Raw genomic sequence first — 12,555 nt, forward strand, 5'->3', positions numbered from 1 at the left:
TCCAACCCAATTAAAACAGATTTTGATAACTGTATCCCAGTGTAATGGGTTTCCTTTTTTTTTTTTTTTTTAAAGATTTTATATTTATTTGACAGAGAAAGAGAGAGATCACAAGTAGACAGACAGGCAGAAAGAGAGGGGAAGCAGGCTCCCCGCTGAGCAGAGAGCCCTATGCAGGACTCGATCCCAGAGCCCTGAGATCATGACCCGAGCCAAAGGCAGAGGCGTAACCCACTGAAGCACCCAGGCGTCCCTGTAATGGGTTGTTTTTTTTTTTAAGATTTTATTTATTTATTTATTTGACAGAGAGAGAGATCGCAAGTAGGCAGAGAGGCAGGCAGAGAGAGAAGGAAGCCGGCTCCCTGCTGAGGAGAGAGCCCGATGCGGGACTCGATCCCAGGACCCTGAGATCATGACCCGAGCCGAAGGCAGTAGCTTAACCCACTGAGCCACCCAGGCGCCCTGTAATGGCTTTCTGATGGGCTTCCTACACCATCCTAGGTGTGTGATCTTGTGACCTTACGAACTTCTGCTAATAAGGGCCCACGGCCCAAAAAGGTGCCCCTGCAAATAAGAGACATTTTCTCAACATGCCTTCCCCCTGCTCAAAGCCTGCTCTGGCTCCCCATTGCCCCAGGAGGGAGCCATGTTCCTCCCTGTGACCTATAGACCCCTCAGCGGCTCCATAAGCCCACCCCCTCCCTTTCCACACCTCATTCCTTCATTCATTCGTGCCAGCAGCATTTACTGAGTGCCTGCTGTGTGCCAGGCATGGGGGACTTCCGGAAGGAGGTGATGTCAGTGCTGGAGGGCATGTCATGTGGGTGTTGGCCAGGCTGAGTTAGGGAGGGAGGCAGAGGGACCAGCAAAGCGGAGACTGGGAGGAGACGTAGAAGTCACCTGTGTGGAAGACAAGGGGAGAGGGTGGTGGGTTTCCAAGGCCTCCCAGTGGGAGCCCGGGCATAGCCCTTCAAGCAGTGGGGAGCCATGGAAGGGCGCAGAGCCCCGCAAGGACACCCTGGGGTTTGTTTCCAGAAGAGCCAACCTTCCTGTCCATCACTGGCAGAGGCGTCTTTAGGTAAATGCCAAACGGAGGACAAATTGGCTGGGTATTTCAAAATTACAGACCTGCGAACCCTCAGACTCAGCAAGTCCCTTCCTAGAAATCCAGTCTTTCCATTGGAAATGACGATGACACACATGACTAAACGAGGTTGACGGAACAGTCAAGGTTGGAAATTACGATCCCCGAGGGTCTGAGTCCACAGCGCATGCGCAGCGGGGTAGAGCACGGCCTTACGGGGAGTGGGAATTCTCTTTCAATAAAAGACACAGTGAGGAGGGGCATCTGTGCAGCGCATGGAATGGCCTGGAACGAGAAAAGCAAGGTGCATATCAGGGTGTACAGAAAGCCGCCTTGGGTGTCAAGGAAAAATGTATGTGTATAACATCTTTACTTGATTTTCTAGATACTCTCTTAAAAAAATTTCAAGAAACCGGCGGGGTTGGGGTAGAGGGCAGGAAGGACGCTTTTCTTTTTTATTTTTAACTAACAGACTTTATTTATTTATTTATTTTGGTGGGTGGGGCGAGGGGCAGAGGGAGAGGGTGAAAGAGAATCTCACGGGGGCTCCCCGCCCTGCGCAGAGCCCCCCACGGGACTCGACCTCACAGCCCTGAGATCATGACCTCAGCCTTTTAACCGATTGAGCCATCCAGGCCATCCAGTCCTCCCCCCACCCCCCAGTAGATTTTATTTCTTTAAAAGAGGTTTCAGTTCACAGGAAACAGCAAATAGCGCAGAGTTCCCGTGTGTTCCCCGCGCCGCGCCCAGTTTCCTCCATTAGTAACATCTCGCTTTAGTGAGCGACATTTGTTGCAACGGAGAGGTCATTATGCACTGAAGTCCGGTAGTCCGCATTAGGGTACACCCTGCGTGTCCTACAATCTATGGGTCTGGATAGACAGAATGACACGTATGCACCATAACAGGGTCATACATATCAGAATGGTTCCACCTAACATAACAGAATGCTTCCACGTAACAGAATGGTTCCACCGCCCTGAAAATCCTCTATGCTCCCCAGCTCACCCCACCCTCCCTCCTGGCCCTGGCAACCACTGATCTTCTTAGCGTCTCCCTAGTTTTGCCTTTTCCAGAATGTCACGTGTTTGGGATCATACCATACGTGGTCTTTTCAGTCTGGCTTCTTCCACTTAATCACAGGCAGCCTTCCTGTCTTTTCATGGTTTGAAACCGCATTTGTTTCTTGCTAAATAATATTGCCGGGCGGTTATCAGGGGAAAAAAAAAATCCAGGGACAGACACTTTTGCCTGACGTCCATCATTACTACAGCCGCAGTCCGGGCTCAGATTCTCGATCTCTTTGGTAGTGGCGACACTGAGACTGAGCGAGCTGCCCCAAGTCCCCAGAGCCCTGAGGCTGTCCTCCTTCCCCTGGACTGGTCCCTAAAGGACTTTTTCTCTGCCTGAGTTTCCTGTGCCATCTCTTTCACCATCGAAGCCCAAGTGTGGGTCCCGTGTGTAGGATAAACTCTGCAGGAACTTTCTCCCTGGCTGCCCAGGGCTCTGGGGGACACCTTGCCTCTGTGACATGGGACTTCCGAGATGCATTCACCAGGTAACACAGCTGGGGTTCTGCAAGGTTCCAGCGACCCAGCTGACAAGTGGGAGACAATGGGTTTGAACCCATCTTCTAGAGGGACCCGATTGTCTCAGCCCAGACTATTCCTTTATCTTTAGAAAGCAGCTGTGCCAAGAAAAGGAGGTTAGATGCTCGGATGCTTGAGTTCGAATCCTGCACTCCCACTTTGGGTGCCAGGCTTAAACGATTTTTGTTTTATGCTTATGAGAACAACTAAACTAAAAATACCGACAATACCAAATGCTGACAAAGATGCAGAGAAACTGGACGTCTCAGATGTTGCGGGTGGTGGTGCAAAATGGTGCAACCCTTCTGGAAAAGTTTGGTGGTTCTTCAAACACTAAACAGGCAGTCATCACATGACCCAACGATCCCACGGCCACATATTTGAAAATGAAAACTGAGGAGCACCTGAGTGGCTCAGTCAGTTGAGCATCCAGCTCTTGGTTTCAGCTCAGGTCATGATCTCAGGGTCGTGGGATCGAGCCCTGCATAGGGCTTTGAGCTCAGCACAGAGTCTGCTGGAGAGTCTCTCTTCTCATCTCCCCGCTCTGCCCCTCTGCCCACTCTTTCTCTCTCAAATAAATAAAATCTTAAAAAAATATATTTAAAAAGTAAAAAATAAAAATGAAGGGGCGCCTGGGTGGCTCAGTGGATTAAAGCCTCTGCCTTCGGCTCAGGTCATGATCCCAGCGGTCCTGGGATGGAGCCCCGCATCCAGCTCTCTGCTCAGCAGGGAGCCTGCTTCCCCCCCCACCCCTGCCTGCCTCTCTACCTACTTGTGATCTCTGTCAAATAAAAAAATAAAATCTTAAAAAAAAATAAAAATGAAGATTTTGGGGGTACCTGGCTGGCTCAGTCAGTAGAGCACACAAGTCTTGATCTTGGGGTTGTGGGTTCAAGCCCTGTGTTGGCTGTAGATGACTGAAAAATAAAATCTTGGGGTGCCTGGGTGGCTCAGTGGGTTGAGCCTCTGCCTTCAGCTCAGGTCATGATCTCGGGGTCCTGGGATCAAGTCCTGCATCGGGCTCTCTGCTTGGCGGGGAGCCTGCTTCCTCCTCTCTCTCTCTCTCTGCCTGCCTCTCTGCCTACTTGTGATCTCTTTGTCAAATAAATAAAATATTTTAAAAAAATCTTTAGGAGCACCTGGGTGGCTCAGTTAGTTAAAGCCTCTGCCTTCGGCCCAGGTCATGGTCCCAGGGTCCTGGGATCGAGCCCCGCATCAGGCTCTCTGCTCAGCAGGGATCCTGCTTCCTCCTCTCTCTCTGCCTGCCTCTCAGCCTATTTGTGATCTCCGTCTGTCAAATAAATAAATAAAATCTTTAAAAAAAAAAAAATCTTTAAAAATAGGGGCACCTGGGTGGCTCAGTGGTTTGGGCTGCTGCCTTCGGCTCGGGTCGTGATCTCAGGGTCCTGGGATCGAGCCCCGCATTGGGCTCTCTGCTCCGCAGGAAGCCTGCTTCCCTCTTTCTCTCTCTCTCTGCCTGCCTCTCTGCCTACTTGTGATCTCTGTCTGTCAAATAAATAAATAAAATTATTTAAAAAAATAAAAAAAATCTTTAAAAATAATAAAACCCAAGAGAAAATTTATATTCACATAAAAACCTGTCCATGATTATTTATAGAAGCTTTATTCATGATCACCAATAGCTGGCAACAATCCAATTGTCCCTCAATGGGCGAATGTGGAACAAACGGGCGTCCATGGGTACAATGGAATATTCTTCAGTAACAAAAAGGAACGAACTATTGATACAGGCCACAAAGCTTTGGGCTTAAATGCTTTATGCTGCAGTGAAAGAGGCCAGACTCAAAAGACTATATATTGTATGATTCCATTTATAGAATGTTCTCAGAAAGACAGAACTCTAGTGTGGGAGCGCAGATCGGTGTTGGGCTGGGGCTGGGGGGAGGGGCTGACACAAAGGGGCAGCGTGAGGGAGTTTAGGGATATTGTGGAGTTTCGGAGCCAGCAGGACAGCAGATGATGATGACCCAGTAATCAGGAACATCATGGGGACTCCCGGGCACCGGGGGAGCCCTGAGGGCATGTCCGACCCAGCTGGAGGGCATCTCAGAGGAGCAGGCATCGAAACTGAGACCTAAAAGCTGTCTTGGTAGCAGGCAGGTGAGCAGCCGGGCAGACAGTGGGAACAGCATGAGCAGAGCAGAGGCTCCGAGGAGAGACATTCAGGAAACTGGAGCGTTTATCTGACTGGAGTCCACAGGGTGTTTTTTGTTTGTCTTTTGGTTTTGATTCATCTGCTCTTGCGTTGAAAACCGGAGACTCCGCCGTGGGTGGCAGGGATCCCACCCAGACAGCTCCAGGCCGGGGCCAGCCCCCTGCTGTGAACTCCGCCCAGGTCTGCCATGCCCATTTTCCAGACGAGGAAACCCACGCTTAGAGAAGAGGTCCTTTATCACCTGATGTCACCTTGAGGATCCTTGAGGACAACTTTTGCACAGGATTAATCACTCAGATTCTGGAATCAGACAGGCCTGGGTTTGCTGGGCATGTAAGAAGGATGAGAAAATCCAGGAAGCCTGCCTGTGGAGGTGACCCTGGAGGCTGCAGGATGAAAAGGAGCATGGGAGATGTAGACCTTGTAGTTGAGATCCTGGCAAACACGACTCCAGCATCCAGATGCCTTTGTTGGAGACTCCTCTCTGGAGGGTGCACAGAACTGGGGGGGGGGGTCCTGTCTCAGAATCAACGCCCCCTGGGAGTAGCCTTCAGCCAGTGGGGGTGATGGATAAACACCGCCACTCCCTTGCCTGCAGATGGGATGACCAAGATGCGTGTCCTATTTTGTCTCCCAGTGGTCCCCAGGGGGACTGAACCCCCAGTTGCTTGCTGGGCTAACCTGCCTTAAACACACCCCCCCTTACAGGCTGCCTTCCCTTCTCAGTCTCATTTCCTTTCACAGACTGAATTAAGTCACTCCAAATTTGGGGTCCAGGGATCAAGCCACACATCAGACACTGTGCAGTTACTCGGAATCACACTCTATTTGGAGATAGGGTGCTTAAACAGGTAATTAAGTTAAAACAAGGTCACATTAAGACAAAACCTTCTCAGGGTACAGAAATGGTAGAGGCAGAGAGTCTCGGGCATCCGGGATCAGAGCGTGCCTGCACGCCATGCAGGGAGGAGCCAGGGTGCTCTGCCCGCTGCGGCCAGACCTCAGTGCCACGGAAGCCGCAGTGTTTGCCCCAAAAACCCACGAAGAGAAGCTTCGGATGTGGGCGGGGCGATGCCACCACAGAAGCCTCCTCTGCGGTTTCAGGCCACAAAGGAAGGTTGCAGCCCATTTCTTCCCAGCCACAAAGGAAACGGTTGCTGGTTACTCGTTCGGGGCTGGGCGGGCTTGACCTCAGCCATCTGGGCTGAGCGGGCGGCGCTAAGCGCCTCCGGGCGTCTCCTCCTTCGTGGGTCTTTCTGATTTATTCCCGCGGACGGAGAGCTGACCTTGGTCGTCTTCAGCGCGCAGCCTCTCTTGGCCCCCAGCTCAGAAGCAAAACACAATTCCTTTTAAAGATAACTTTATTGAGGGACGCCTGGGTGGCTGGTGTTAAGCGTCTGCCTTCAGTTCACATCATGATCTCGGGATCCTGGAGATCGAGCCCCACTTTGGGCTTCTTCCCCCGCTCAGTGGAGAGTCTGTTCTTCTCCATCTGCCCCTCCCCACTGCTCATGTTCTCTCTCTCCAGCTCTCGAAGAAATAAATAAGATCTTTTTTTTTTTTTTAAGATTTTTATTTATTTGTTAGAGAGAGAGAGAGATACAGAGCTCAAGCACAGGCAGACAGAGTGGCAGGCTAGAGGCAGAGGGAGAAGCAGGCTCCCTGCCGAGCAAGGAGCCGGATGTGGGACTCGATCCCACGACGCTGGGATCATGACCTGAGCCAAAGGCAGCTGCTTAACCAACTGAGCCACCCAGGCATCCCGAAATAAATAAGATCTTTTAAAAAATAGCTTTATTGAGAGACGATTGGGTGGCTCAGTGGGTTAAGCCTCTGCCTTCGGTTCAGGTCATGATCTCAGGGTCCTGGAATCGAGCCCCGCATAGGGCTCTCTGCTTGGTGGGGAGCCTGCTTCCTCCTCTCTCTCTGCCTGCCTCTCTGCCAACTTGTGATCTCTGTCTGTCAAATAAATAAATAAAATCTTTAAAAAAGAAAGAAAGAAAGAAAGAAAGAAAGAAAGAAAGAAAGAAAGATGTCCTGCACCCATTAGCTGTCATTCTCCTATCCCCTGTCCCTTGAGACTGAGACTACCCCTAGCCCACTATTTTGGACTCCTGGAAGACTACGGTGTTATATGTTATATGTGGTCTTGTTACATGTTATACATGGTGTTTTGCATCTGACGCCTTTCATTTCGTGTCATGTTTCCAAGACTCACTCTCACTGTGCTGGAGCTTCCTTCCTTCTTGTGGCTAAATCACGTTCCATCATCCATGGAGGGACGTTTGGGTTGTTTCCACCTTTTCCGCCTTTTTTAAAAAAATGATTTATTTATTGTTTTATTTATTTGAGAGAATGGGGGTGGAGATAGGTGGGGGGGGCAGAGGGACAGAATCTCAAGCAGACTCTCTACTGGGCACGGAGCCCAACGTGGGGCTCCATCTCATGATCCCAATACCATGACCTGAGCCGAAATCAAGAGTTGGATGCTTGGGGCGCCTGGTGGTGCTCTCTCTGTTTGTCTCTCTCTCAAATGAATAAATAAGATCCAAAAAAAAAAAAAAAAAAGAGTTGGATGCTTAACCCACTGAGCTACCCAAACACCTCTGGATTGTTTCTGCCTTTGTTGGTTATGAATCACGGTGCTCAGAATATTCAAGTACAGGTATTTGTGGTGTATGTGTGGGTGCATATCCAGACAGGCCCTATGGTAATTCTAGGCTTAACGCCTTGAGGAAACACAGGACTGCTTTTCCGGGGGCTGCCCCAGTGCACAACCTGCCCAGCAGTGAATGCGGGAATTTCTCCACACCCTCATGTGAAAACACTTCCTGAGCCCATTTTGCAGATAAGACTTTGGTACCTTGAGGCCAAGCAATGGATCTCGGTCCCACAGCCAGATGCTCGAATGAAGAGTCATGGGTATTTTTCGAGCTCCTGCTGTGTACCAAGCACTGAATAGAGTAGGCAGGAAAACTTGTGATTGTGAGGTACGGCATGGAGAGGACCTAGATGGTTCAAAATAAGAAGTTATAAAGCTTAAAGTAAGGTAGACAAATTTGGAGGACTATGAGGGACTAAGGGACTTGTACTAGGTTGTAATCAATTTCTACAACTGGATATTTTTACACTAAGCGTGGGTTACTTTTAATGTTTTTTTAAAATCGTGGTAAAATACATATCAGATAAAATTGGCCATTTGAACTAATTTTAAGTGTGTAATTCTGTGGCGTTAATTACATTCACAGTGCTGGGCCACCACACCCCGTTTCCAAAATTTTTCATTGCCCCAAGCAGTTCTGCTCTCCTGTAGCAAGGACTTCCCATTCTCTGCGCTCCCCTGTCTCTGTAAGCCAGCCTCTTCTAGGTATTCGTATCTGTGACACTAGAAAGCACAGCCTATTTGTGTGATGAAAAATGGCCAGACTTCCTTTTGGTTTTTAAATCTTTTTTTTTTTCTTTTGTTAGAGAGAGAGTGCAAGCAAGTAGGGGAGGGACAGAGGGAGATGGAGAGAGAGAATCCCAAGCAGGCTCCAGGACCAGCAGCACAGTGTCTGATGTGTGTCTTGATCCCTGGACCCCAAGCTCATGATCTGAGCCAAAACCAAGAGTTGGACGCTTAACCCACTGAGCCAGTCAGGGACCCCTTCTTCTACTTCTTCTTCTTCTTTTTTTTTTTAATATTTTATTTATTTATTTGACAGAGAAAGATCACGAGCAGGCGGAAGGGCAGGCAGAGGTGGGGGAGAAGCAGGCTCCCTGTTGAGCAAGGAGCCTGATGCGGGGCTCAATCCCCTGACCCTGAGACCATGACCTGAGCCAAAGGCAGAGGCTTAACCCACTGAGTCACCCAGGCTTCCCTTCATTTTGTTTTTTAATAAAAGAAGCCGGCCCTGGTGTGGGTATTAAGGAGGGCACGTATTGCATGGAGCACTGGTGTGGTGCATAAACAATGAATCTTGGAACACTGAAAAAATATAAAAAATTTAAAAAAATAAAAAGAAGCTAGGCATTGGAGTCAGCTGCCACACCTGCCCACATTAAACACATAAAAGTATCAGGTGAGGGCACCTGGGTGGCTCAGTTCATTAAGCATCTGCTTTCTGCTCAGCATATGATCCCAAGGTTCTGGGATCCAGCCCTGCATCGGGCTCCTTGCTCAAAGGGGGAGCCTGCTTCTCCCTCTCGCTCTGCCCCTGCCCCCACCCCCAGTTGTGCACACTCTCTCTCTCTCCCAAATACATAAATAAAATCATTTTAAAAAAGTGTCAAGTGGGGCGCCTGGGTGGCTCAGTGGGTTAAGCCGCTGCCTTCGGCTCAGGTCATGATCTCAGGGTCCTGGGATCGAGTCCCGCATCGGGCTCTCTGCTCAGCAGGGAGCCCGCTTCCCTCTCTCTCTCTCTGCCTGCCTCTCCATCTACTTGTGATTTCTCTCTGTCAAATAAATAAATAAAATCTTTAAAAAAAAAAAGTGTCAAGTGATGTCTTGATGGTCTTCAGGTGTTAGAATGACTGAGGATGAAGGGTCAGAGGCCACCGAGGGCAGACTCCCGAAGCCAGGCCCAGGAGAAGGAGACAGAAATTTGGATACAAGGCCAGAATTCCAAGGGGACAGCTGGAAGGTCAAAGTTCCGTTTGGCTCTTGGACGTCTGAGGACTTCCAGGCCCAAGGAATAAGGGGCTCACACTGGGGTCCACCAATAACGGACCAGGTTGCTTTGTTGGGTAGTGAGATCCTTGTCATCCCGGATCCAATGTTGTCATTGTCTGTTTATACGCCTGGGTCCCTCGAGTATCTGAGTCTGTGACGGGAGGGGCAGCGACTGTTTGGTTTGGTACAGCGGTTGGTATCCACTGGGCGCTCAGTGGATGCTCCCTGGATGAAAAGTTGAATGCATTAGTGAACAGGCAGATTCCACCCATCGGGAAGGAGCCCCTGGCTTTGGGCTCAGAAGACAGCTTCAGATCTTAGTAGCGTGGCCTGGAATGCAAGGCTGTCCCCCCACTGTGCCCCCAGAGTATTGATGGTAAAACAGAAGAATGAGAGCGCTTACCTCCCGAGACAGAAGAGGAGATGCCGCTGAGTTCAACACTGGTGCAGAGTAAAGCCTCCAAGAATCAGACATACCAACTCCCTCGGTTCTTTTAAGAGACAATGAGAGAAAAACAGTTGGCGTGCGGCCCGCAGAGGGGATTCCAGTGCTGGATTGGATTGTTTTCCAGGATCCCTGAGATCATAGTGGAGTTTCGGGCCAGAGCTGTTTTTTGTTTCTGCAAATTCTCTCTTACTTCTGTGGTCAAAGATTAGGTCGTGGTTTTCCGATATCACAAAACCCCCACCAGACAGCAAGGAGCATCTGTTGAGATGGCGGGAAAACCCTTCCATGAATACAGTGGTCCTGGTTGAAGACAGCACCGGTCACTCAGCCTGGGCACCTGTCCTTGGGTCCCCTGGGGTCTCCTTTTACAATCACAGCATTCTTCCATTTTCTTAAAAACAGTTTTTTTCTGGGACGCCTGGTTGGCACAGTCGGTAAGCGACCAGGTCTCGGCGCTGGCTCAGGTCCTAATCTCAGGGTCGTGAGATCAAGCCCTGTCAGCTCCCCACTCAGCATGGAGTCTGCTCGGGATTCTCTCTGCATCCCTCTGCCCCCCTCCCTGGTGCTCTCTATCTCTCTCAAATAAATAAACAAATCTTAAAAAAAAAAAAACCCACAATTTTTTCCTACACACCGAAGGAATACATGCTCATCATAGGCAATTTGAGAACATTTTCAGAAAAGACCACGTAGGAACAAAAATAAGTTGTTCAGGGACGCCTGGGTGGCTCAGTTGGTTGGACGACTGCCTTCGGCTCAGGTCATGATCCCGGAGTCCCGGGATCGAGTCCCACATCAGGCTCCCAGCTCCATGGGGAGTCTGCTTCTCCCTCTGACCTTCTCCTCGCTCATGCTCTCTCTCACTGTCTCTCTCTCAAATAAATAAATAAAATCTTAAAAAAAAAAAAATAAGTTGTTCAACCACTCACCAATGCTGATGCTTTTGTGGCTTTCGTTCTGGATGTTTTTCTCTATAGAACAGGTATCTGCTCTGCTCTTTTCAAAAGTTATGATTGAGGGGGGACGCCTGGGTGGCTCAGTGGGTTAAGCCTTTGCCTTCTGCTCGGGTCATGATCTCAGGGTCCTGGGATCAAGCCCCGCATCAGGCTCTCTGGTCAGTGGGGAGCCTGCTTCCCCCTCTCTTTCTGCCTGCCTCTCTGCCTACTTGTGATCTCTCTATCCAATAAATAAATAAAATTTTAAAAAATTTTTAAGAAAGGTTATGATTGCTCTGAAAACCCAACTTTGGAATCTGCTGTGTTGGGATGGTTTTTCCACACTATTGAACTTCCAAGGCTGTGATGGATTGTATATATATATTTTAAAAGATTTTATTTATTTATTTGACAGAGATCACGAGTAGGTAGAGGCAGAGAGAGAGAGGAGGAAGCAGGCACCCTGTGGAACAGAGAGCCTGATTCAGGGCCCGATCCCAGGACCCCTGGGATCATGACCTGAGCTGAAGGCAGAGGCTTTAACCCACTGAGCTACCCAGGCACCCCTGGATTCTATATTTTAACGTAAGAAAGACTATGTGTATGTCCTCATGGGCAGAGAGCTGGACAGGGGTCCTGCAACCACCAAAAGGTCTATGTCGTGGTTAAGATTGAGACCCGGGGATCAAAATCTGACTTTCACCACTTCCTATATGTGACATCACCAAGGTGTTTAGACTTTCATGCCTCAGTTTATCCATCTGTAAAATGGGGATTTATGATTTCATTGATCTCAAAACAACCCAGTGAATAACTAGTAGAGAAGAGATTTCCATGTTCTTTCTTAGAGATTTTATATATTTATTTGAGGGAGAGAGTGAGCACCAGTGAGGGGAGGGGCAGAGGAAGAGGGAGAAGCAGACTCCCTGCTGAGCATGGAGCCCAACACGGGGCTCCAACGCACGACCCTGATACCTGATCTGAGCTGAAATCAAGAGTCAGATGCTTAACCGACTGAGCCATTCAGGTGCCCCAAGATTTCCATTTTCTTTCTTTCTTTTTTTTTTTTTTTTAAGATTTTATTTGTTTATTTGACAGACAGAGATCACAAGTAGGCAAAGAGGCAGGCAGAGGGAGAGAGGGAAGCAGGCTCCCCACAGAGCAGAGGAACATATCGCACTGCCTTCCCAGCAAGTTATAAAAAATCATACCTACGGTACTATATTTTTTACACAAAGTTACAAAACATGCTTGCAATGTTGTCTGCTTTGTCATGATTCACTTGTCCCATTTAGAAGGCATATGTGTTTTATGGAGTTTTCTGCATTTGTGTTTCATTTCCTCATTTTAAAAAAGACTTAAAAAAAGTCAAATTACGTAAATGAGTTTGGAGCAAAAAACAGATGCCACCACCAGTGTTTTCTTTAAAAAACATTTTATTTATTCATTTATTTGTCGGGGGAGGAGCAGAAGGAGAAGGAGAGAAAGAATCCCAGTCAGACCCCCTGCTGAACATGCAACCAGGCACAGGGACTCGATCTCACGACCTACGAGATCATGAATGGAGCCAAAATCACAAGTGAGATGCTTAACTGACTGAGCTATGCAGGCACCCCTTCTTTTTTCTTTTTCTTTTAATTAATAGAGTTTACTTTTTAAAAGTTTTAGGCTT

This window comes from Mustela erminea, chromosome 1, assembly GCF_009829155.1.
Source record: "Mustela erminea isolate mMusErm1 chromosome 1, mMusErm1.Pri, whole genome shotgun sequence".
Classification (NCBI taxonomy): domain Eukaryota; kingdom Metazoa; phylum Chordata; class Mammalia; order Carnivora; family Mustelidae; genus Mustela; species Mustela erminea.